Raw genomic sequence first — 23,809 nt, 5'->3', positions numbered from 1 at the left:
AGTGATCCTCCTTGCTTTTTTGCCTCTCCCACGCTAAACCCGGTCACGAGGGGCCTGAAGGAGGGGGACCCAGGCGCTTCCTTCCCCACACGCAGAGCGGCGGGTCCTACCCCTCCCGGCCGCCCACGGAGCCCCTGCCCGGGTCAGAGCTCGGCGCTCACCGCCCCCACGCGGGGCCCGCGCCCGCGGGAGGCTCCGCTTGCTCCGGCCTCGGCGTCGCTCCCCTCCCTGGCACCAGGGGGCGCTGCCGCCCCGCGGCCGTCGCCATGGTCACCGCTGGCGGCGGTGTGGGGTTTACGTAAAGGACGCAGCGTCCCCCGGGGGGCGGAGGCGGCCTTCGCGCCGGCGCCGGCGCCCTGCGGAAGCGGCGTTAGTGAATCGGGGCCTTGGGGAGCCCAGGATGGAGGTGGCGGTCGCGGCGGCGGCGGCGGGCCGAGCCCTGCGGCGGGCGGGAGGTAAGGGGGGCCGCGGGCGCGGCGGGCTGGGCTCCGGGCGCGGGCGCGGGGCGGGCGGCGCGGCGGGCTGAGCAGTGTCCGGGGCGCGCGGTGGCCGGCCCGACGGGTCCGCGCGCGGAGGTGCGGCTGCCACGCGCGCCCGTGGCAGGTGTGAGACCCGTGGAGCCCCAGGCACCGGTGTGGGGATGGTGACACCCGTGGCACGGGCGTGGGCAGCGTGGGTCTGGCACAGGCAACGTGGTTCTTCTGGCACGGGTGGCAGAAGACTCACCCCCACCTTGGCCCGGTGGTGGCCACCCAGGTGTGAGGCGAGTGCAGCCCTCTGTGCAGGTAGGTGATGGGCGCAGCACTCGGACTGCTTCCGGGGTGGCAGTGGCCAGCTTGTGGGCGCATGGTGGTGCCCCTGGCATGGGTGTGAGGAAGTGCTGCCATTGCTGGGGTGTTGGAGGGTTCTGGCCTGGACATGGTCTGGAGTGATGGCGCTTGGGGCTTGAAGAATTGGTGTCCTCAGCATGGCAGGAGTTCCTAGGCGTGACTGTGAGAAATGGCCTTGGCACAGCATGGTGCCAGGGGTTGTCTTGCCCTATGAGGGGAGAATCCGTGGCTTTCAGACCCTGGTGGATAGGAAGAGTAAATCCCCATCCTTCCATTTCTGGTGACCATGAGGGGCGTTGCCTCTGTCATGGAGCGCACCTTTAATGCCTGTTGGGTACACTGGACTGAGGAGAGCAGAAGGCTGGGAGAAGATTGGCGTTCTTCATAATGGATGTGAAAAAGGAGATGCCAGGAGTTGCCTCTACCACGAGGACCCTGATGATCACCCAGACAGAGATCTGTCCAGGTACCAGCATTGTCCTGGGCTTATAAATTCAACCAGCTTTGGGGAAGGAGGGAGGGACGGATGGTTCTCAGGGATGATCACCATCCCTGGACATGTGTCATGAGAACGTGCAGGGCTGAGAGTGACCCGTGTCAGCGGGCCAGGAGTGGTGTGGTGCACCATCTATGTGTAGTCGCCGGGCCCTGCCTTCTCCTTGGGTTGATGGTTCCCTCCGGGGTATCTGGGAGTTGCCTCTCTTCTTTGATGCTTAGGAGCCTTTGGGTCCAGAGGACCATTTGGGGAATACTTGAAAGATGAGTCTGCAGCCATGGGGAGTGCGCTAGGATTGCGTCTGCGCCCGCCAGTCCTTTGGGAAGCTTTGGGTGAGGGTCTCACTCAGCGTCACCTGGTGTTCTACTTTGCAGAGGGGCAATTTACAGACCCCCAGAGGAGTCTTAGGTTGTGGGGGAAATCTGTTGGTCTTTGTGGATCTTTTGGGTAAGTGGATTCAAGGGTAGAAGAATAAATGGGGTGAACTTGAGCTGGGTCTAGAAAGGCCTCTAGGAGTCCGGAAAGATGATGTTGAGGGTGTGGGAGACCAGAGTGGCGGGTGGCAGCTCCTTTGCCAAGGTGGGTGCTTGGAGATGCTGCTGTGGTTCCTTAAAGCTGGAGTGTCGCCTGGTGCATTTGGAGCCAGGAAACTTGAATTCCAGTCTTGGCTGTGTGACCTTGAGCAGGTGACTTTACCTCTAAGAAGGCCATGTCACCAGGTGGTCGTAGAGGATGGAAGGAGATGACGCACTCGGAAACCCTTTGTAACCCGTGAAAGGCTGTGCAAAGGTCAGGGATTCTCGGCAGGTGAAGAGACCAGAGAGGGAAGCGATAGGAGATGGAGGCATGGAATGTGACTGGGGAGGAAGGCAACCGGGAGGTCGAGGGCCTGTCACAGGGAATTAGAGGCCCCGAGCGTCAAGGCTCCTGGTGGGGGAAAAGTGGGATCTGTTGACACTGTGAGTCAGCTCTGAGCTGGAACCAGGCCTCAGGTCTCCCGAGGACGGTCCCCGGCATGGCCGCAGCGACTGTGGAGTCCTGCAGGAGTGGCCCGAGCAAGAGGGAGCCCTTCGCTGGGGCTGCGGACGTGCTCGGTGGTCCTTCCGGGTCTGGGAGGTGTCTGTAGCTGACAGATCTGGGGTACCTGTGTGGGAGGGAGACTTGGAAGTGTGTATTTTCTCTTGAGAATTTCCTTTGGCTCCGGGTTCTGAGGATGGGGGCGGGGAACTGCCGCATGAGCGTTCTTGAGGCTGTGCCCTGAGGACAGTGAAGTGGGTCAGGGCCCCCAGAGTGGACGTGGGGCTGTGTGGTCCTGCGAGGGAGGTTGAGGCTGGATGCCAGGAGGCTGGGGGCAGTGGGGGATGCCCTCAGACATATGGGGCAAGGAGAAGGGGCGATGGGCACCGTCAGACATGTCCTCCCAGCACAGATAGGTGTGGCACGAATTCCCCAGAACATCTCTCCCCACATGTGTCCACTTCCATCTGAAGGGCCTTCCCAGATGAGGAAGAGGAGGGTAGCTGCAAATTGCTTTCCTTTCTGCCACCAGGGGCCTAGTTCCTGACCATGGGCTGCAGAGTCTGAATTACAGACCCCCGTGGCTAGGAGGCTTCACACTGGAAGGCCTGTTTCTGTCAAACCCAGGCCTGTTTCTCGAGCATTCCATGTGAATGTCTGCTTTAGCCGGCAACCCATTTCACAAGCTTGCTCCCCAAGGCAGAAAGTTTTTGCCTCTGTCCGGGCTGCAGTGTCCAGCCACGTGGGTAGAAAGAGGTCCCGGCCCTGCCAGGCCCAGGGTGGCGAGCCAACTTTTCTGTGCTGAGGGACTCACCCTGCCCAGTGGCTGTCGTCTGGACACTGCCTGGCATTGCAAGTGCTTCCTTGGCCACCGGTTCCCCAGTCGTCCAAGGGACGCCAGAGGCCTGTCCCGCATGCTCCTCGCAGCGCCTTTCTCTGCCTCTCTAGGAGCTGCCAGCACTTCAGATCCTGCTTGGAAACCTCTGCTAAGTGCAAGTCCATTAAGAGGAAGCCTCAGGCCTCCCTGTTGTGAATATTCAGCATTCACGTCCCCTCGGCTCACCCTGCACACCTCCGCCTGTTTGTTCTGATTTGACGCTCAGCCTTATGGTTTTGGGTTCCAGGAGCCCTTTGCAGCCACCCCTTGCCATCTGCTTGGGCGGCTGGGATTCTGCACAGCAGAGCTGGGTGGCAGGTGGGGCAGATCGGACACGCCGAGAGGAGGAGTTGGCCTCTGTTCCCCAAAAGCAGAGCTGAACTTTTTTCCCGGTCCTCAGGGTTTGGGAGGCCAGCCAGATCACCTCCCCTCATCGTTGTGTGCAGATGCTGATTTTGAGCAGATTCCAGCATGGGGCCGGGGGAGTGTTATAGGAGCGGGCATCAAGGGCAAGCGGCTCCCTGGAGTTGAGATGTTTTCAACGCTGCTCCTCAGTCCTCTTCCCATTTGTTGGTCCCTGTTTCTCCGAAAGTTGCTTAAGTCAGCGCCTGGCACCCTTTCCTCTCTCAGCTGCCTCATCAATCATGGTGCCTGGCTGCTCTGCTTCAGGGGTGCCAGGGAGTTGAGCATCTCTGGACTGGGGATTCTGGACCAGAGCTGAGAGCACTAGGCCAACCGGCCACGGTTGAAGGCACAGCCTGTCAGTGGAAGCCACTCCTCCCCCAGCCCCTCTCCCCGGGACCAGAGGGGGCCTCAGGGTTTAATCACCTGTTGGCCCAGCGCTCCACCTGCGTTCAGTCTCTCACTGGAATACTCTCACATCACGCTCTAGTGGACCGGGTAAGTAGCGCTGGGGGAAGTATCAATGAGCGTGTGGTCAGAGGAAGATAAATCTCTTAGAACTGCAGAGCCCGGGACATCGCAGGATGTGGTTGCCTTGCCAGCAGGCAGGCCTGAAAACTGTTTATCTCCATCATTTTTCCTTTCTGATCCCGACTCTGGCTGGGCCAGATTTCTCTGGGCTGGACACGGGAATGTGTGTGTGTAGGCGAGGAAAACCCAGGAACCTTACCATGGGGACCTCTTGGCCACCGAGGAAGAAGTCTGGGGAGGTGATGTGCAGGGGAGCGGTGTGGCCATGGGTAAGGGTGTTAGGCAGGAATGCCCAGGTCCTTCCCGAGCTCCCAGTTGGGACACACAGGGGTGGGGCTCTTACCGCCGCAGGGCTGCCCAGGGATGGCACGTGTGTGAAGCCGCGTGTGCCTATATCATTTCTGTGGGAAGTGAGGGCTGAGGGGGTGCGGAGCGCCTGGCGGTGTGGGAACTTGTGGGCTTCTGTGTCTGGCTGGCCTGGTGTCAGTGGGTGTGTGGAGCGGGGCGTTGCTGGGCTCCTCTAAGCAGGAGAGAACAGTGGGAGCGGGGGGAGGCGGCCTTCCAGCCCTGGGAGGGTGGGAGCGGGGGTTTCACATCTGCTGCTGTGGTTCTTACGAGAGGAGCCTCTGTGCTTTCTCAGTATTCCTTAGAAGGAAGCCCGGGCTGGAGGTGTGCCTCTCGAGCGCCCATGTGTGCTCACACACGCCTGCTTCCACGCTCCTCCTCAAGCCCACCTGGGAGTCAGCTGGCGACACTCCCCCTGGGTGACAGAAGATAACGTTATAGCCCATATAGGGGCCTTACAGCTGTGGAGTCAGCCAGACCCAGATTTGAATCCTGGTACCTTTCCATACCTCAGTTTCCTCATCCGTAAGATGGGAACAGTGAGACCTCCCACCAGGGTGGCTCTAAGAATTCCACGACCTAATGCTGACTCGCACGTGGAGAGATCATGATGAGAGCAGGCACACTCAGGGAATGTTTGTACTCTGGCAGTCAAAACCTTTTCCACAGAAAAGCGGTTACATCATGATCTGCATACATTAGCACCAGGGAAGATGTCATAGGTCCTGTCCCCTTTCTTTCTTTCTTTCTTTGTTTTGTGAGGAAGATCAGCCCTGAGCTAACCTCCACTGCCAATCCTCCTCTTTTTGCTGAGGAAGACTGGCCCTGAGCTAACATCTGTGCCCATCTTCCTCTATTTTATATGTGGGACACCTGCCACAGCATGGCTTGATGAGCGGTGGATAGGTCCACACCCGGGTTCCGAACCCACAGACCCTGGGCCGCTAAAGCGGAGCACGTGAACTTAACCGCTACACCGCTGGGCCACCCGCCGCCGCCCCCACCCCCCACCCCGCGTCCCCTTTCTTGACAAGAAGTTAGCTCCACCCTCCCCTTGGCATGGATGGAATCTTTGCCTATCTGTCAACAGAATCATACACAAGATAACGTCTTGGCCCCTGGGGAATATTTCCACGCAGATTCAGTGGATAGTTATTTCTTGCACACCTACTGAGGGGTGGCGTTCGTGAGGCCATGAAGGTGAAGTGGACATACCAGAGCCTACACGGTGTAGATTTTGCCCTGGAGGTGTTCCAAGTCTGTTGAGAAGCTAGGATTTGGACGTGCAGGTCTATGCTGCAGTTTCAGGAGGGAATGCCACCAGAGTCAAAGGAGAGGGTGACTCGAACCAAGGAGATCACGGGAGACCTGGGCCACCCAGCTGATTGTGGAGGCAGCAACGGGGGGATGTTCTGGGGAAGTGAGGCGCTGACCATTTGTGGTCTGGCTTGAGTGTAGGGGGCAGAGTAACGAAAATGAGGTTGAGAAAGTGAGTTGGAGCTGGGTCCCGGAGAGCCATGACTGCAGGGCTAGAGGTTTGGTCTGTGGGAAACAGGGCAGTCGCTGAAGCATTCTAAGCGAGAGTGTGGGGGCTGGACCCCCAGGAAGAGGCGTCTGGCAGCAGGGGCCAGGGAGTTCTGGGGGACAGGAGTGGGGAGGCCAGCTGGCGGCTAGGGCAGTAGCCAGGTGCAGAGGGCTTGAGCCGGGGTGGTGGCTGCCCTGGGGAGCGGACGGGGAGACCAACCTGAATGATTATGGAGGGGAGGCGGAAGCCCTGAGATCTGTCAGTTTAGTGAGTAAGAGGCGGGCATGGGGAAGGGCCTAGAGGAGGGGCCTCCAAGTCCCGGCCTGGGATGCGTTCACCTGCTTTGACTCTGGAAGGGTTCCAGGCCAGCAATGGGAATGGGAGGCTTTCCGGGCTCCCCACGAGGCTGTTCTCATCCGTGAGGACCCACCGAAGGGGGTCCAGTGTTCCTAGCACCTATTTCCAAGCGTTTGATAGTTTTCTCACCAAATTACCCCTTGAAATTTCGCCTGCCTGAGTTCAGCCCGAGAGGTTACTATTCTGGGAAGTTTCATCAAAACCCTTTCAGCATGTGCGAGTTCTTGGAGCTGGGGGGGTGGGAGGGAGGAACAGGGCCTGTCTTCACCTGGGTTTGAGAGCTGCTCCTGAGAACCAGTTCCTACACCTGGAGGTGCTCCTGGCTGCAGAGCCTGCGGCCCAGGCTGGGGGAGGGTGGGCGCGGCTGTGTAAGGTAAGGCAGGATGTGCTTCTAATTCATCCCGAAGAGGCCCCTTGTCGTCGCTCTCCTGGAGCCATTTAATTAATTTATGATTGATGTTCCTGGGCTTACTTGAGGTTAATTTATTATTGATGTCCCGTCATTATGCACAATCCACCCTGCACCTCCCGGCACGTGGCTGCTCCTGCTGGGCAGCCTGCACCCAGGCGGGGGGATGGGGGTGGGGGTGTTGCACCTCTGGCCCCTCAACCTCCACTCCCGAGAACAGAGGCCTGCACTTGGCTTTTGTCAAACCCTTCCAGGTTTGGGGGTCGGGGAAGGCGCCAGGGTGTCTGTCTCCGGGAGCCTTTGCTCAGCCACAAAATAACAGTAGTAAAAACAATTGTTTCCATTTTGTGAATGCTGAGTAACAAAACCCGGCATGGTATACAGTAGTCCCCACTTATATGCGGTTTTGCTTTCCCTGATTTCAGTTACTCGCAGTCAACTGCAGTCCAAATATATTAAATGGAAAGTTCCAGAAATAAACAATTCATAAGTTTTAAATTGCGCGCCGTTCCGAGTAGCGTGATGAAATATCTCGCCGGCCAGCGTCTTCCTGACCGGGATGTGAATCATCTCTTTGTCCAGCGCATCCACCCTGTATGCAAGTGAGTGTAAGTCACTTAGTAGCCATTGTGGTTATCAGATCGGCTGTTGCGGTATCACAGTGCTTGTGTTCAAGTCACCCTTATTTTATTTCGTGATGGCCCCGAAGTCTAAGAGCAGTGATGCTGGCAGTTTGGATATGCCAAGAAGTTGTTGTTGATCTCTTACCAGGCCTAGTTTATAAATTAGACTTTATCATAGGTATGTGTGTATAGGAAAAAACATAGTGTGTATAGGATTTGATACTATCCTCAGTTTCAGGCATCCACTGGGGGTCTTGGAACGTATCCCCCTTGGTTAACGGGGGACTACTGTGTAGAGGATCCCATTACTCCTTGCAAGAGGTACTGCCTCCACTCCCGTATCCGTCCAACCCTGTCTTACAGGAGGCTTAGAGAGGTTGAGTTACCTGCCCAAGGACACACAGCAAATAGCTGAGAGCCAGGGTTTGAACCCAGGACCCTTCCCTCTCTGAGCCCTCCTTCTCCTTCAGGCGCTGCACAGCCCATCTCTCCCATGACGCCTTTCTTCCTCTCCACTGATCTCCAGGACTGTCCTATCTAACATGAGGGGGCATAGCATTGGTGCCCCCTGAGAGTGTGTGTGTTCTTAAATGCTTGTGGCTTGTGCCTTCGCTAATCTGTATCCTCATTGAAGACTAATAATAATGGCAAAATAGCACTTACTGAGCACAGATGCCAGGCGCCACGTGGAGCACTTTTCATATGTTAGCCCATTTAATCCTTATAACCATGCGGAGAGGCAGGAGGTATTAACCCATTTTATAGATGAGGTTTAGTAGCGTGCTCTGTGCACTCAGGTAATAGACGTCAGGGCCAGGATCTGGCCCCCAGCGGCCTTGAGATACAGGGTCCTTGTCTGATTCTCCCTGTTACTCCTGTCTCTCCAGCGCCTCGGGCCTCTATGTGTGTCAGATATCTGTATATTTATCCAACAGCCTCATCTCCTTTCACTCGTCTGGACTGAGTGTTGACGTGTGTCGGCCCCCTCCTTTGCCATGGGGACCAGGAGCAGCCACTCACATGGGGTAGGTGATTTTAGGGAGGCAGCGAGGCATGTGGAGGGTGCTGGGCCCGGATTCTGCCCCTGGCTCTGCTGGGCAACTTCAGATGAGTCACTCAGCCTTTCTGAGCCTCAGTTGCCCCATTTGTGTAATAGCAGCAATGATATTTATTCTCTCTCCTTCCCTGGCTCTCTCCATGCTCAAAGGTGATGCTGGATGGTAAAGATGCTGGATGGCAAAGATGCTGTGCTAATCAAGGGTTAGACTTGCTTGTGTGTGAGATTCAAGAGCCAGCATGCACGCCAGGAATGCTTGAGGCTGGGCACATAAACCCAGGCCAAGGCATCTGCACCCACCCTCTGAGCTGCCCGAGCGGGCTAGTGAATTCCGTGGCTTGCCAGCTGGCAAAGACTTGCTGGAGGACCCTGTTCGGCCGAGAGTTGGCCAAGAGGTCCCTAGAGTGGGTGCCAGGGCCCAGCCTGGTGTCCTGGTTGGCTGACCAGTGCCTGGGTCCTTGGAGGCAGTCTGTCCTGCTCTGGGGTCGTGGGTTGTGTGGAAGTGCCAGGGTCCCACCTGGGGTTCTGGGCCCACCACCCCTTTCATCTCTCACACTCCTGGGCAGCCTAACTAGGTCGATTCAGGCTGGGTTTGGTGAGGAAGGAGGATGGCTCGCCAGGCAGCCACTGGGACCTCCCCTCACCCCTCAAAATATGCGGAAAGCCTGGTGAAGAGGTGAACTCTGTGTCTGTTCCGGAAAGCGGTGAGACTGTCGGCCTCTCCATGGCAGGGTTCCCAGGGCGTTGGCTAGGAATCCTCTGCTTTCTCATCAGCTCTACTCCAAGCACGTTTCACCGCCGGGCTGGGCCTGGGGAACTCGACGCGTGCTGCCAGGGCTCCCCCCTCCCCGGGCCCTGAAGAAGAGGGCAGAGGCCTCGGGCTGTGGGTAGGGGTGAAGCATGCCTGGCATTGCTGTTGGGAGGCTGTGGCCGGCTGCTGTTAGGTGACGTTTTGTTTCACTTCCAAGGTTTCTGCCTTCTGCGGCCGGGGATTACGTCAGGCTCCAGGGGCCCGCCCTTGAGCCAACTGCCCCTTCATCCAGGCTCCCGCACTGCCCTGGGATGGCTGCCCTGCAGTGGTATCGGGCAGCCTGCAGAATCTCCGCGCAGCCCTAGGGTGGCAGCTGAGGGGACTGTCCTGGCCTTTTCAGTCTCAGCCATGGGGGCCGTCATCCCCAGTGCATTCTCTCCAGTGACTGCCTGCCCACCTCCCCCACTCAGGACTCCCTGGTCTCCAGGACCCTGCCTCCTTTCCTCCCCACCCCCGTAGTTCCTTTGATTACTCTCTTCTGATTCATTCTGTCTCCTACTTGGGCAAGTCACTTAACCTCTGAGCCTCAGTTTCTGCATCTCTAAGATGGGGATCTAATGGAATATGGCTCACTGGGCTGCTGTTGGGATCAAATGAGACACCACCTCAGAATTTGCGGGCGCCAAGAGCATCGGAGGTTCTCAATAAATGTCGCCTACCATTGTTAGTTATCGGGATTTCTCTAGACTCCTCTCTGTCAGCCCAGGCGGGTGCTAAACTGAGAGGACACTCCATTTCCTGAGGCTGTGGCTGCTCTGCAGCCAGGCAACCCTGACGCCACTCCTGTGACCCTTGGGCTTCCTTCACTCCCCTCCGGCTTTTGGACTGCTCCTCAGAGCTGGCAGCGTCCCGTTGTCCCTCTGGCATCTTACCCTGTTCCCGCCCCACCCTCTGCGAAGCTGGCCCCCAGCCCCCCGCTCCTTTGGTTGCTCTGCTATGTTGCTTTCCTTCCCTTTGGCGCCTCTTCCATCCGGCTGCCTTTTTTTTTTTGTCCACCTTTTCCTCCCCTGCGGCCTTTGGGGGAAGCCAGTGTCCTTCCTTAGAGCCCGTCTGACCCTCCTGTGCCAAGCAGCGGCTCCTTGGCCCCTCCAGCTCCCCTCGGCTGTGGGAAGGCGGCCTGTGAGTTAGACTGTGCATCCTGAGAGTGGGGGTCACGACTTGGCCTCACAGCCAAGAACACTGGCAACCTTGACAATCCAGAGCCCTGTTGTATCCTCTCCTGCCCAGGGAGCCTGTCTGTCAGGGCAGCCTCTCCGGCGACTGGAGAAGGAGGGCAGCGCTTCCAACGGGAGCCGGGTTGGCGGCCATGGTGAACCCAGCCTGGGGGGCCCCAAAGCCTCAGCTGAGGTTTGAGGTTCCAGTCACAGCAAACCCTCCTCGGTTCCAAGGACATGCAGACGAGGAGGGCCAGAGTCAACCCCAGTGTCCCAGAGCCAGAAAACCTGCCACATCGGGAGACTCTTTCCTCCTGGGAAGTCAAGGAATTTTTCTTAAGAGGCTGTTTGAGTTTCATACCGTGGAAAAGAACTTGGTCTTCCTCGGACACCTTCCCTGGGGCGGGGCCCGACCGTGGAGCAGAGAATAGCTTTGCCACTTGTAACCTCCCGTCCGCCCGTTCATTCAGGGACATTTATCAAGTACCTACTACAGCTGAGCTTTGTGCCTGGAGCTGGAATCAGAGAAGAGTTACCACTTGGTCCTCAGGGAGCTCCCGAGTTAGAGACTGACACACAACAGACGTTACAGATGTAACAACAGCAAACACTTCCTGGGCGTCCTCTCTGCTGGCCTGCTCTAATGCTTTATGCGTAGTAATCCATCCAAGAATAGTGACAGTGCTCCTTCAGTGGGCACTCGCCCAGCTCTGTGCTCAGGCTGGTGCCCACCCACCCTTAGGAGGGAGGCACATGTATTTTATAGCAGAGACACAGGTCAAAGACCTCAGCTTCCTTGGAGAATTGAAAGAACCTGCTAGAGGCCATATATTTACAGCTGGCAGACTGGGACTCAGACCTCCATCTGGCCCCTGCTCTTGGGGTGTTCCTTCTTGCCCCCCTCCTTGCACTGGGTTTGGGGACCCTGTGAGCCACAGGAGGAACAGGTTCCTACAAAGGAAGGCCCCCTTCGGCCACCCTGTTGCTGAGAGGACCAGCCTCCCCCGTTCTCAGGAAGCCCTCGCCATTCCCCATGTGGAGGCCATCTGTGGCTGACGGCCACCTCCTCAGACCCCGCACCTCGGCCGCCTTGGCAGGCGGCTTCCAGGCGCATGCAGGATTGTTCCTCTCACCCCACGTGCCCCCTGCCAGTAATGTTGAACACTTGGGGATTGTTCTCCTTGCTGCCTGCCTGCTCTGCCATACAGTTTAATAAACAGGCTAATGGAGGGCCCCTGTTCTCCAGAGCCGCCCTCTCCATTTCTTGGTCCCTTTAGAGAGCCTGACCCCCTCCCTTCCCCAGGTGGACCCCTTTCAGCAAGCTTCCGGCACCGGTAACTAAGCCGGGCGCCCAGCCTACCACCTGCTCAGTACTTTATAAAAAGTTTAACCTTAATGTTGTAATGAACTCCCACCATAAAGCCGCTGGAGCAGTGCAGCCTGGGATGTATAAATTATAGGAGCCCTCTGAAGTTGTAATTGGAAATGGCAGCAACTGGAAGGTTGAAAGAGGCCGGCCTCGTTGGGCTGAGCACAGCTATTCTCTACTTCCTTTCAAAAGGCACGCAGATCTGAGTCTGGCTGCGAAAAGAAGAATGTCCTCAGACCAAACCGAGCTCCTGGTTCCTCCGCCCCACTTCCCACTTCCTGCCCCCGACCGTGTCTGCAGAGCCTGCTGGCTTTGGAGGCAGGACGCCCCCCCCCCGCCCCCTCCGCCCCAGGCCCTGTGCTCTGGCTCTGTGCCGCAGATGGAGTGGGCCAGGAGGGAATGGGCACAGGCGTGGACACAGCAGACGGGGTAGGCTCCAGGTCTGCCATTTCCCAGCGAGAGCGTCAGAGCAGTTGGCCTGATGTCCCCGTCTCTGAGGTCGCATCCATAAAGTGCAGGGTTCGAGCCCACCTGGCAGAGTGGTTGTGGGGATTGAACAGGAAGCCGCAGGGGGCGTTGGGATGCGGGGTTAGGCGTTCAGGCTCTGGAGCTGGATCAGCTGGCTCCCTGTCGCAGCTCCTGCTGGTGGCACTTGTGAGGCCTCAGCCAAGTCATTTAGCCTCTCAGCTGCAGTTTCCACCTGTAAAATCAGGGGCCTCATTGACCTGCCTCTGAGGAGTATTAGGAGGATGATGTGGGGTGATGCTCGTCAGGACTCAGTATAGTGTTTCTGTAATGGGCATGCAGATCCCTGGGGAGCTTGCCAGTGCAGATTCCCATTGAGGCTGGAAGGGGCCCCAGATCTGCTCCTAATGAGGTGGCTCACGGACCACACCTTGGGTGGCCAGGGCACAGTGTCTGACCCATGGGAAGTGTGATTATCCAGGCAAAGTGCCTGTCGCCTGCACCGAGGGCCCACATGGGTTTAGCTCAGTGCTCCTGAGTGTGGCTCACAAGCCAGAGCAGCATCACCTGGGAACAGGTTAGAAATGCAGAATCTCAGTGCCCCGCCCCCCCATCAGAATCTCTGGGAGTAGAGCCCAGGAATCTGTAGTTCACTCAGCTCTGAGTGCTTTTGCTCCGTCTAGTAGAAGCCATGGTGCGGCGTGTCCTCTAGAGCAGGGATTCTCTGAGTGTAAGGGTGAGTAACCCCAGCCTCGGAGTCTTCTGGGGTTGGCTATGGTGGGGCTTGCTCAAATATAGGATCCTGGGCCCTACCTCGGACCACCCGATTCAGAACTTTTAGTGGGGCCTGGGAATCTGCATTTATCCATCTCCTCACTGACCATTCCAGTTTGAGAGTCACTGGGAATCACTCACTGCCTGACAGCTGTGGAGAAGGGCAGGACCCCCACTCCCTACCCCCTCCCCACCTTGTGCACAAGGCTTTGCCTCTGCTGGGGGAGAAAGAGCACTAGACAGGGTGGGGTAGGGGGGAGTGGTGGAAGTCAGGAGCCCTAGGCTCCAGTGCGGTCCCACCTGGTGTCCAGAAGCTGCTCGGCCTTGGGCCCAGCCTCAGGGATTTTCTCACAGTGAGAAGAGGGAAAGAGCCTAATGGCCTCCAATAGGGAATTGGTTGAATAAACTCACATACACTGTGTACGTGGACTTCTCTACAATAATGAGGGTGGATTGGGGAAAATGTTTAATGAAGAGAAAGGTTCACCTTCTCTAGCTCAGTGAAAAAAAGCGATAGGTACAGAATGATCTCATATTTGGACAGAGGAAAAAGAAAGACTAGACAGATGTTAATAGTTAATAATTTTCCTAGTGGGATCATGGGCGATTTCTATTTTCTTTCTTTTTTCTCCCTCCCTTTTTTTGTTTCTATTTTTTATAGAGAACATGTATTTTGCGATAAGAAGAAACAAGTAGGCATCGATAAGCGTGCCTAGTCCAGAAGCCTGAGGCCAAAGGTGCTGGTGGCAGGCCCAGACTCCCAGGACAGTCCTCCTCCTGCTCAACCTACCCACTGGGTGACCTTCCCCATAGTCCCCCTCCCCTCTGGGCTACACCTGGTGTTCCCCAGTCCTGTGCACTGTTTCTCCCACTTTTTTTTTTTTTTTTTTGGTGAGGAAGATTAGCCCTGAGCTACCTGTGCCCATCTTCCTCTACTTTATATGTGGGACACTGCCACAGTATGGCTTGATAAGCGGTGCGTAGGTCCACGCCTGGGATCCGAACTGCGAACCCCGGAGCGGAGCGTACGAACTTAACGACTATGCCACTGGGCCGGCCCCTTCCCACTTTTTTACTTCCTCTCTGCTTTGAGTCTTCCCTGACGATGGCAAGGGCGCCTCCTCCATTTTACACGAAAGGAAGGAGCGGGGAGGGGAGAGCCAAGGGGTGAGAAACCCCCCAACTTTCGAGCCTCTGGGATAGAGCTCAGTTTTCATCAGGGTGTCACCTAAGTGCCTAAATCTGAGTTCAGAATCTAGGCACATGGGATGTGCTCGGAAGTAACGGTTGAATGAGTGAGGCTTGGAATACAGCCAAAGACAGCGAGGACCATGGCTGTGGGACCTGGGGCATGTCAGCTTACCTCTCTGGGCGTAGGGTCTTTATCTCTAAGATTCGGGGATTTGGGGAGGTTTGAACTTTGACTCCCCTGGGCCCTTCCAGCTCTAATCTCTGGAGAGTCACATACCTTCCCACTCCTGCCCCCTTGCCTGGTTTCTAAGCAATTTGTGCAGTCCAAGAAGACCCCACCTGTCTGTTCCAGCTGCCCGGTGAGTGTGCGCAGAAGCGGCTGCTCAGGGCAGGGCCCTCCAGGCAGGGGATGAGAGAGGAGCTGGAGGAAGGGAGACCTGTGGTGCGGAAATGAGAGTAAGCCATCAATAGCAGAGGGCGTGCGGGCACCTGCACATTCCTGGATCTGACGTTGGCCTCCCGAGAATCCTTTGTAGCCTTCGCTCTGCCTGTGGTCAGGTGTCTGCTTTTGATCTTCTCCTGGCCAGAGCTGCCTTTATCCTAGTGCCCCCTGCCCGGCTTTGCAGCCGAGACCCCATTTCCATCAGGCCGCCACAGGCCTGAGACTCCTGCCCTTGGAGCGGCTCCTTTCCGTTGAGTGGCTCAGTTGGGGAGGGAAAGGGGGAGAAATCCATTCAAGCCATTTGTTTTAAAGACATGTAAGTAAACCCATGGGGTTTGTGTGGTCACATCTTTTCAGTCTTCTTTCAAAGCAATGGATGGGTTTCTGGGTCTCTCTCACCACCAGCTTCCCTGCCTGGGATGTGCAAGAAGCCTGGAGAGGGGAAGATCAAAGCAGGGGTCTGCGCCAACCTGAACTTGAGCTTCCATCTCCCCCGCCTGTGGAGGGGCTCTGGATACCTGCTCAGGTACACCTAGTGTGTGTCTGCCAGGAGAGCAGCCCTACGGGGCCTCTGTGCAGTCACGAGCATGTTTTTTCTGGCCCAGGGATCCTGCAGAAACCAGCTTTGCCAGCAACCAGAGGCAGGAGTTGGGAGGTAATGGTGCTCAGCTCAGAGCCGTATGAGGGCACAGGCAAGAGAGACGGGCCTCTGTGCTGTCGGGGATCCGGCCTGTGCGCAAGGTGCATCCTTCTGGATTCTGGGGGCTTTTGTGCACGGGGCAAGAGGAGGGGAGAGAGAAGAGCAAGGAAGCCTTGCTTTCCCCTTCTTTCTGCCTAGTGGTGAACTCCTGCTCAGCTGTCGGTGCCCTCCAGGAAGCCTTTTCTGTCTGCCTTGGGCTGAGCAGCTGTCCCTTCTGTGGGGTCCCCGGCATCGTAGCTCCATACTTGCTGGCCTGCATGTGGGTTTCCTTGTCGTTCTGCACTGTGAGCTCCTTGAGGGTGGGGCTTGTCATCTTCATGTTCGTATCTCCAGAAGCTCCTCCTTACGGTACCCTTTAGTGCATCTGAGGCCTCGGCTGGAACTCCCAGGTCCTGAGTCTGCTCTGCCCTGCCCTGGTCTTGGATCCCAGCCAAGGCAGTGGGTGAGGTGTGCTTAGAACATCACCCTTGGGCCGGCCCCGTGGCTTAGCAGTTAAGTGCGCACGTTCCGCTACTGGCGGCCCGGGTTTGGATCCCGGGCGCGCACTGACGCACCGTTTCTCTGGCCATGCTGAGGCCGCATCCCACATACAGCAACTAGAAGGATGTGCAGCTATGACATACAACTATCTACTGGGGCTTTGGGGAGAAACGGGGAAAAAAAAAGGAGGAGGATTGGCAATAGATGTTAGCTCAGGACCGGTCTTCCTCAGCAAATAAAAAGAGGAGGATTGGCATGGATGTTAGCTCAGGGCTGATCTTCCTCACAAAAAAAAAAAAAAAAAAGAAGGTGGCCCTCCCTGGGCAGGTGTCAGGCTGGAAGAGAATGGAGTAATGGGGTGGGTGGCATTCGACAGTGAGGCACTTGCCAGAATGTGCCAGGAGACGGACCTGGCTGGCAGCTGCCACAGGCAGGATCTCACAGGCCTTCCCCCCTGCATCCTCAGGCAGCTGGCAGCAGTGAAGTGGCCGCTAACACCAACCGGTCTGGCGGGTTTGTGGGGATCTGGCCCGGTTTCTTGAGGGATGGGAGGTCCTGCTGGAGCAGGCTTTGTGTCTAGACGTCCTTTCTGTTCTTCCCATTTCAGGCCGTCCTCACCTGGCCTTGCCCCTCCTCTCTCCTCTCAGGGAGGGCCTTGACCTGCCCTTCTTGGGGTCCAGGGCAGGAGACAGAGGTCAGGGCCCCACAGGAACGAGGTGGGGTGTCCATGACCCCCGCCCTGTGAGACCCTGGGGGTGCTGAGGCCCTGGGAAGCAGGATACCGAGTGTCTGGGGTGACAGGCACCAGGCAGGGGCTGGCAGGGCCCATGGGGACCATTCTCTCACCTGCTCCCTCACTGACGTGCCCAGGATAAGGTACAGGAGGCCCGAAGAGGCCACAGAGCAAAGCCCAGGACCTGAGCCCTCTGGTAGGGCTCCTCCCTGCCCCCACTGCTGGGCTCCCTTCTTAGGGAGCAGGAAATGGGGGTGGGAGAGCCAGGGTGTTCCTCTCACCCTCTGCCGGGAGGGGCTGGGCGCCCCACTCCGTAGGTGTCAGCGGAACTGTCACCCAGTGGCGGGCGCCGGGCTGGGATTTCCTTGGCTGACTCACCCGGCCTGGCTGTGCCTCAGCCTAGGCAGGAATCGTCTGGGAAGGTGTCTGGGTAGCGACAGCGACTTATAGGGAGGGAGTCCCAGGAACAGGGAGCGGGGGCCGAGGGGCACTCTAGCCGGCTGTAGAGAGCTCAGGCCCCCGGCTGCCTACCCCCCATGGCTGGGAGACCCCGCAGCCCACTTTCCATCCAGCACAGCGCCCCTACTTCCCAACCCAGGAGGAGCAGTGAGGCAGCGAGGGTCCTGATCACAGCAGGGCTGCTCCCTGCCTCCCTATAAGATTCCCCCCAAGGGCGAAATGCCCTCCCTTCCCGTCCCCTGCCAGAAGAGGCAGAGAATAGAGGAGCCATTGATTCCCTTGATCCCCAGGCACTTCACAGACAGGGTGCCCTGGTGGTGGACTGTGAGAGGCAGGAAGTGGGGCCAGCATAGAGACCCGGCCAGGGGCCAAGGACCCTTGCAGAAAGGGAGAAAACTACAGCTCGCCCCCTGGAAGAGTTCACACAAGTCTGTTTGCCATTTCCCAGCCCCTGGCTGCCCTGGAGCACATCTTTGGGCCCTCCCGGCCCCCGGCTGCCTGTGCTGCCTCGGCTGAGAGCAGGCAGCGGGATGGAGGTGTCGCAATTAACGGTGTGTGGGGGGTTGGGGGAGGACCGAGCAGACAGAAATGTGGAGTGCGCGGCTTGCTAGCAGGCCTGTGGGGGCGGTGGCAGCAGAGCCGCGTGGAGCGAGCTGGCTTGGGGGTGGGATGGGATGTACAGTTCTGGGTGATTGCCCCCGAGTCCCTGCCTTCCTGTTGCCCATGGGAGGGAGAGTCGCCCCCTGACCTCTCCAGGCTGGAATAGCAGGGGCCAGGCTGCCAGGGCTGAGGTTCCCAGGGTGACATGTGGGACCCTGGCACAGCTTGGTCTTCGCGGACAGACATCTCAGCCTCCTATCCCCCACCTGGTGAGAAATGCAGCAGTTTCTGTTGGGTGGGAGCCATGGGCACCTCCAGCATCCCTGATGAGCAGGCTGCCTCAGTCCCCACAAGCACGTCCAGCCCCCTTAGCCACGCTAATCCGTCTGTGAGCAGGCTCAGAGCAGAGAGGCCGGGGAAGGAATGTGGCCCGTGGGCCCAGCCTCCTGAGCGACAGGGCTAGGGGCACAGCCAAGAGGGCAGGGCTCTCCCTGCCCGGCCCTCAGCTCGGCCCACTGCTGCAGTCAGGAGCATCGAGGCTGACTGGCTGCGGCCTGAGTGGGCAGCATGGACAGGTGGGGCACGAGGGAGGCCTGGCCTGAACTGGGGTGGGCCCTCAGGCACACCTCAGCCCTCCAAGGGCAGCTGTCTTTAGAGGACAGAGGACAGCCCTGCACAGGAGCCTGCTGAGGCCCTGGAGCTGGGCTTCCGGCCAGGGTTCCAGGTTCTGCTGCCTGGGCCATGTCTCTGCATCCTTGCACTTCACCTTCCTTCCTAAAATGAGCGTGTGTGACTCAGTGGCCCAGAAGGTGCCTTCCCGCCCGGATGTTCTGTTGTTTATTAAGCCCCTGGCTTTCGAGAACAAGGCAGGGCCCCAGGACCTTCTCCTGGTGGGCCTCAGTGGCCAGGTACCTCTGCAGTGAGGCTTGGGGCAGGGGTCCCCTCTTGGACTCTCCATTTCCTCCCCCCTCCTCCCCGGGTGATGGGTGAAATGAGATAATGAAGACATTCCCAGTACAGTGCCTTCTGGCAGGTTGTTGGGCTCTCCTTAAACAATAGCTTGTATTGTTGCCCTTATTATCATTACGTTTGAGTTATTATCATCATTACTCTGGGGCTGGCTCCTCAGAGCCTGCGGGGGGGCTCCCTGGAAGTTGCGGTGCGGCTCGTGTCCTGGGCTGGCATCCTTGCCTCCCCTCCCCACCCTCTTCTGCTTGAGAATCGGGTCAGACGGGGGCAGCGGAGGGTCTGGGCGGGCCGGCGGGGGCCTGCACCTCTCGGCTTGGCTGAGCCGTGGCTCCCATCTGCAGAGGGGTGGCCCACCCTCTACAAGTTGGCTGGGAGACCTCGGAGCCGGGGAGTGCGTGTTCTCCAAACATCTTGTTCACAGCAGATGGCAGCCACAACGCCCTTCTCCCCGTGGTCCCGGTTGCACTTCCCTTTGCTCAGCCCTCCTGTTAACTCAGGTTTCTGCTTTTGGAGATGAGGAGGCAGCTGACAAGCCCCGAGGGCCGCCCCTGACTGTGCTGAGGCTTGGTTCTCAGAGCATGGACAGTTTCCAAAGGAGAGACCTCCAGCCCCTGCCAGCTTCGTCAGGGAAGCTCAGTCCTGCCCTGCTTCCCGCACGCTGCCTGAGTCTCTTTGGCCAAACGAGCTGGCAGCGTGATCGCAGAGGAACACGGGAGCTGGGCCCAGGGCCTGGTTTCTTGAGCAGCTGCTAGGCTCCAGGCGCTGTGCTGGGTGCCAAGGACGCAGGCCGCCCCAGAGCTCCCAGCCTGGTGGGGATCCGGGTTCCTGGGGCAGGAATAGAGGGGCCCTGATCAGGTCTGCCTCAGGGTTGGCAGGCTTCTGGGGGCTTCACTGAGGAGGTGGTGTTTAGGCTAAGCCCTGGAAGGCTGAGGTGGTCCCAGGAGAGCAAGATTGGGAAAGGCATTCTGTGCAGGGAGCAGCCTGTGAAAAGGCGTGGAGGCATGGAGACCTCTGACCCTGCAGGGCGCCCGACTGTGGCGAGGAGTGGAGTGGATAAAGGCCAGGCTGCCTCATCAGCGTGTGCGGTTCAAGCCCAAGGTAGGGTCGTCCAGGAGGAGACAGTGCTGCTCTGACTGCCTGTGGGGTGAGGTCAGCCTGAAGCAGAAGCCCCGTGCGGGGGCCCATGGTGGTACAGCCTTTCTCAGCTGGAGGGAGTTCTGGGACCTGGCTCGTGGCTGCCCTGAGTGGGGGGCCCGCAGGAGCAGCCCCTGCTGGTGGAGCAGCCCTTGCTGGTGCAGCCACAGGTCAGAAGGCCTGGGGCCAGAGGCTAGAGGGTCATGGAGCAGCTGAGGGAGCATGCCCCCGGAGGGTGTGGTGCCGTGGTGCCCAGACTTCCACAGTGCTGCCCCTCATTCTGTGACCTGCCCTCCACCCCACGTCCGTGTGACACTGGGCAGAGCATCCACGTATCGAGACGCTCTTCTGTGCCACATTCTGCGCTACGGGTTCCCACACGGGCCTCGTCCCATTAACCTTCACAGAGCCGCACACGTGGGCATCACTGGCCCCAAGGTCCCGAGACTTGTTCAGAGTCACCCAGCCAGCAGGTGGCCAAGCAGAGGCTCCAGGCCCAGGTCAGCCTGACCCTCCCCAGCGTGCCTTCTGCTGGGTTACGTACCCTGTGCCCTAGGGAAGGCTCAGTATGCGTTGGGGGGTGGGGGGGTGACACCGAAGCATCAGAGGCCCATTGTCCTCTGTTGCTGCCTTCCCCTCACCTCACACTCAGGCTTTTCTGGGGTGAGGGGAGGGGAAAGCCAGGTCATTCACCCTGGGGGCCCCAGCGGCAGCTGCAGGCAAGGCCGCTCCAAACAGCCGAGTGCCGTCCTCTTGGGCAGCGGGCCCAGCAGAGAGGTGCCCACGGTGTTTGCTTTTCCCAGACCTGCGTTTGCTGTGCCACTCACACCTGGCTGACTATTTGCCCAAGGATTTGCCCTCCAGGTAGATGGGAGGGGCTGGGTGAGGGTGGCAGGCAGGTAGTCTGCTGCTTCTGGGCTTCCAGCTTTTCTGCATAACCCAGGAGGGCTGCAGTGCCCGTGAGCGCCATGACTTAGAGTCCTGGGTGCTGCCCCAGCGGGGCCTGGCCGCGCCCGCGCACAGCATGTGACTTGGTAGTGCTGAGCCTGACATGCCTGACGTGCCTGGGTGGCAGTGGCAGCAGCAGCTGGACGGTCGGCAAGGAGCAGGAGAGGTCCCCAGAGCCCTTGTGTTGGGCCCTGGCCCCGGGGCACGGGGGCGAAGGGCGGCATCAATGGGATTTTTGTGTGGCCAGGGGCAGAGGAGCACATGGCCCAAGCCAGGAGTGTCCCAGACAGGCGCATCCGCCCCTTTCTTTCCTGGAGCTGCCTTGTCTGTCCGCAGCCCCCACCCTTCCTCCCAGCAAGGAGAGCCTGCCTTGTTTCAGCCAATCCCTGCCCTACCCTGCCCTTCACCCCCTTTCAGATGAATCAGCCCCAGGATCTTGAGGATTTCTTCCCTGGCCCAGGCCCACCCCTCTGTCTGCCCTCCTGAGAGTGGCCTTCCAGCATCCTCTCCCTGGTCTGCCTGAGCGTGCCCCTGCGTGGGCAGTCACTGACCGGGGAATGTGCTGGTGGCTGCTGGAGGCCATGAGTCTGGTCCTCGGGACTGAGGGGAACAGATTAGGTAAACAGAGGCCAGGTGGACCTGGCGTCCCAGGGAAGAGGGAGCGCTTCCTCTCCCCACACTGGGACCCCAGGGAGAGGCCTGTGTTAGCTGGGCAGGGAGCTGGGGCCTCTCTCTGTACAGTCCTGCCTGTGGCCAGCTGCACAGAGTGGCTTCGGTCGTGTGAGGATGAGGAATCCCGCACTGCCATAGGGTGTCCACCTATGGCCCTTTCACTGTGGCCCTTAGCAAACCCATTGCTCTGGCCCGTGGTCTTTCCACCACTCGGTACCTGTCAGACAAGCTGTGAGGATGAGCAGGCTGTCACCAGGAAGCTGTGCTGCCCCCTCCATGGGCCAAGAGCTCTGTAAACAGAGGGCAGCTGCGAGTGTAATCGCTCGGGCTTGGGCACAGCCTTTACAGGTGGGCACAGCTGTCGGAGGTTGCCTGGTTACTCCCACGCCAGCCATGTGCTGGGGCTGGGGAGGCAGCCTGGCCTGGTGAGGGTAGCCTCTGGCTCCTGGCTGTGGTGACCCCAGGTCCCTCCACCACCTCCTCTTAGCTGAGGAGCGGGACTGACAAGGAAGAAGGCGGGTGCTAGTCTCCTGAGGTTTTTTTTTTTTTTTAATTTTATTTATTTATTTATTTTTCCCCTCAAAGCCCCAGTAGATAGTTGTGTGTCATAGCTGCACATCTTTCTAGTTGCTGTATGTGGGACGCAGCCTCAACATGGCCAGAGAAGCAGTGCGTCGGTGCGCGCCCAGGATCCGAACCCTGGCCGCCACCACCGGAGCGCAGGCACCCAACCGCTAAGCCACGGGGCCGGCCCTCCTGAGGTTTGTAACTCATTTAAGTCACTGTGGCTGCCGGGCCCTGCACAGCCCTCTCTCCTGCTGCTGTCAGGGCTGGGTGCTGGCCTAGGGGTGGATGCAGAGTTTCCAGGCCTGAGCAGCATTGCAGTAGCCCCATCGTCAGGCCTTTGGTCCCACAACTCTCTACTCCCCAGCAGTACTGAGGGTCCGTAACGTTCACGGTGCTCACGCAGCCCCTTGCAAGCACTCAGCATCACTCCTCACAGTAACACTGTGACGCTGGTACCCTCGCCATCCCCATTGCAGGTATGGAAACTCCTGCTTGTGTCACACTTTAACCAGCGTCACTCAGATGTCATTTATCTCCCTTCTACAGGAAGTAGGGCTCCAAGAGGATGTGACTTGCCCACACCTATTAGTGGCTGAGCCCAATGCCAAGCCTGGATTCTCTGACCCCAAGCCCCACGCATTTCCCACTCTGCAACAAACCGAAGTACTAGTAAATGAGCACATTGACACCTAATTCATCCCACCCTGGATCTCTCTGGCCTTTTCTCTGAGGAGCTCATAGCATGTCCCAGATGTGATCTCACGCATCCTCCCAAGGCCCCAAAGAGCTGGAAGGAGACCCTGTGCTGAGGGTGGAGGAGGGGCTGCACGGAGCAGGCCCAGGGTCTAACAACCAGTCCACCCTCCCGGCAGCCCCTGCCACACACCTCAGCCCTCTGCCTCTTTAGGGAAGATGCTGGGGCAGCGGTGTGCCTCCTGGTGCTGCCAGCTCTCTTGCTCTGCTCTCCTCGAGATGGCGCAGGTGTGAGCCAGGAGAAGGTGGGAAGCTGGGAGAATCCGGATGAGGCCCCGGGGGGCCAGGATGTGGAAGCCCAGAGCTCTGTCTTAAAGGGAAGTAATCATATTGCTGGGGCTTTTTATAGTGCTTTCCTCCTAAGAATCCTCCGCTGTATCTTGTTGGTTCTCACAATCCTAGGAAGTTGGCAGAGAGCAGATCAGGGTCATGGGGAGGAAGACAGAATGAGGATCTGGAGGACAGGCCCTTTACCACGTCACCTCTGCCCCCCCAGCAGCTTAGGAGGCAGCGAGCGTTTGTGTCTCAGTGTCTGGAGAGACCAAGGCTTGGAGATGCCCCAAGGTCACGGGCAAGTCCATGACGGGTTAGGTTTTGAACTTAGTCCTCACTGGCTTCACAAGTTGGTGCCCTTAAAACTCTGGGCTGCAGTTTGGTAATTGCAGGCCCATCTCCCTGCCGGGGTGGCCGTGAGGTGGTGTCAGTATTTCTGAGTCTTCTGTGGGATTGTATTCCTTCAGCAGAGGCTGGGGACCATCGGATCGTTCGGGGGAAATAAAAAAGCGAATTTGAGAGAAGTCATTTCCTAAGTCCTCCCTTTTCTTCTGCTGACAATGGGCCTGGGGTTCTTGCTGAGCCCCCCTGGCAGCCCTGGGCTGCAGGCCGGCCAGGCAGTCCCATAGGGAGCCTGGTGCTGGGAGGGGGCAAAAGAGCCCAGCTACGTCCCGAGAGCATGGCCCTTGGTGCTCTCCCTGGGGAGAGGCTCCCTCCCTTCGGTGGACACCACGAGTCACCCTCCCACAGACTCACCCTCCCACAGACGGGCAGGAGGCCAGGGCGGGGCTGGGAGGCGAGGGGAGCAGGCTTGTGCTGTGGAGTGCCTCGGGCAGCAGGACCTCC

General features: G+C 58.6%; 1 protein-coding gene across 1 annotated transcript in view; it reads left to right on the top strand.

Annotated features, from left to right (window-relative positions):
* Positions 1-379: 379 nt before the first annotated feature.
* Positions 380-23,809, top strand: part of DAGLA (diacylglycerol lipase alpha) — a 64,152-nt gene continuing 40,722 nt past the window's right edge. Inside the window, exon 1 of the mRNA XM_087422801.1 lies at positions 380-455. The gene's annotated coding sequence lies outside the window, so the exon portion shown is untranslated. The remainder of the gene's footprint in view (positions 456-23,809) is intronic.

This window comes from Ceratotherium simum, chromosome 34 (genome assembly GCF_057802395.1).
Source record: "Ceratotherium simum simum isolate JZ-2026a chromosome 34, ASM5780239v1, whole genome shotgun sequence".
Taxonomy (NCBI): domain Eukaryota; kingdom Metazoa; phylum Chordata; class Mammalia; order Perissodactyla; family Rhinocerotidae; genus Ceratotherium; species Ceratotherium simum.
Note: the sequence above shows the minus strand (reverse complement) of the source record. Positions and strands in the feature narration are given on the sequence as shown.